The sequence below is a fragment of the Mandrillus leucophaeus genome, unplaced genomic scaffold (genome assembly GCF_000951045.1).
Source record: "Mandrillus leucophaeus isolate KB7577 unplaced genomic scaffold, Mleu.le_1.0 Scaffold872, whole genome shotgun sequence".
Lineage (NCBI taxonomy): Eukaryota > Metazoa > Chordata > Mammalia > Primates > Cercopithecidae > Mandrillus > Mandrillus leucophaeus.
Genome location: NW_012109497.1, coordinates 304453 through 306540, shown reverse-complemented (window position 1 = coordinate 306540; position 2088 = coordinate 304453). Strand labels below are relative to the sequence as shown.

The 2088-nt window shown below is 45.2% G+C and overlaps 1 protein-coding gene across 1 annotated transcript in view; it reads right to left on the bottom strand.

Moving 5' to 3' along the window:
* APBB1IP (amyloid beta (A4) precursor protein-binding, family B, member 1 interacting protein) overlaps positions 1–2088 on the bottom strand; it is an 87293-nt gene that overhangs the window by 882 nt on the left and 84323 nt on the right. The window lies entirely within an intron of this gene.

Here is a 2088-nt window from a genome sequence, read left to right as displayed (position 1 = left end):
TTATTAATTAATGGAGACGGGGTCTCACTCTGTCGCCCAGGCTGAGTGCAGTGGCGCGATCTGGACTTATTGCAGCCTGGACCTCCGGAGCTCAAGCGCTCCTCCCGCCTCAACTTCCCGAGTCGCATTCTTTATTCTCAAAACAGCCCCAGTGGACAAAATAGCCCTAGTGGACAGGACCATGCCATAGATATGGGAGTCTCTGTCTGCCCCCTGGGGAGCCTCTGTCCCTCAGTCACTGAGACTCCTGGTTGTTCATGAGCTCATCTTTGTTCTGGAATATGGCAATTATTCCAAATGGTCTTTAAAATTAAAAATAATCATTTTTCTAATTTTTTAATATTTTGGCTGGGCATGGTGGCTCATGCCTATAGTCTCAGCACTTTGGGAGGCCCAGGCAGGTGGATCACTTAAGTCCAGGAGTTGAAGACCAACCTGAACAATATGGTGAAACCCTGTCTCTTTTAAAAATACAAAAATTAGCCTGGTATGGTGGCACACACCCGTAGTCCCTGCTACTGGGGTGGCTAAGGCATAAGAATTGTTTGAACTTGGAAGGTGGAGGCTGCAATGAGCTGAGATCATGCCACTGCACTCCAGCCTGGACAACATAGCGAGACTATGTCTCTCTCTCTATATATATATTTTTAGAGACGAAGTCTCACTGTGTTGCCCAGGTTAGTCTCAAATTCCTAGCCTCAAGTGATCCTCCTGCCTCAGCCTCCTGAGTAACTGGAATTACGGCCACCCCACCTGGCCCAAATGGCCTTTAACAGTATTTCCTGTTGTCACAGTGAAACAGCATAAAAACAAATGTAACTAACTTCATTTTTGTTTAAAGTGGCCTTTACCCATTCCTGCACATAGGCAAGGATAATTTTAGAGCATTGAGATAAACATGCAAACCCAGCAATCGCGTAGTTTTAAAAACTAACTCTGGGATTAGAGAAGTAAACAACTATGTTTTGTTAAAGATTTATATGACCATTGTGACCTGACCAAGGACAGAGAAGTTCCCAACCTCTTTGGACCCTTGTTGGCACCCAGATGTCTGCAGTCTCTGGTCATCCCTTGATCTCAACTCTTTCCCCAACTCACTCCTCTTCCCCATATCCCACACCATTAAACTCCTCCAGTTAGCCTGAAAAATTTAAGATTGTACTTCAGAACACTAGTCCACCATCTTCATAGTGTTACTGGCTTTCCAAATAGACCAGCTTTTCCTCCCATCATCCCTAATCTCTTGAGTCTGGCTTTTAAGTGGTGAGCAGCCAAACCTGGGTTCAGTTACCCTGTGGCACTCATCTACCAAGTCTACTCTAAATGGAAGATCTGGCCATGTTCAATGAGGTGTGTTGTATTTAGATCATACGAGTATCACCTCCTTGGAAACTGCCTTATCCAGGAGCTGCTGTGTGTCTCTAAAGGGGCTTTCATGGTGTATCTCCTGTGGGATTGCCTCAGTCTATAAACCACCCTTGACTCATTCATTCCTTCAAAATGGAAGCCAAATGACTTCACTCCTTGGTTCCCAAGCCAAGCCACCAGAGTCCTCGGCATATAGGAAGGGATGCATTTTTTCTTGGTCTGAGTTGAGCTGGTTTTGAAGCTCGTGTCAGGAGTAAGCATCTGTAAAATTATCTTGCTCCTATTCCACACAACACACAGTAGAAACACACGGCAACTCCTGGGGGTTGAGGACTTCCCAAAACCTCCACACAGTCTCCTGGCTTAAATGTACTACTCTGATTAGGATGAAGGAGATGGAAGGGGAGAAGTGAATGGAAACAGTTCTCTCTTGGCTACAGCTTTGTGCAAACGTAGGCACAAAGGATATGTTTCCTGGCAAAGACCTTTTTGCCTGATCTTGGGGACAATGTCTCCTTGTGTTGGTGAGCTGAGAACACAGGTGCCTTTCGCCAGGACTGTGGGCTTTTAGGGAGGAGCAGATTGCAAGCTTGGCTCCAGCTGGCCTCACAGCTGCAGGGAAGGCAGTGTGGTGGGCCAGAAATCAGAACAAGGCATCTGGTCTCTGTAAGTTTACTTTTTCTTTATTTTATTTTTATTTATTTATTTATTTATTTATTT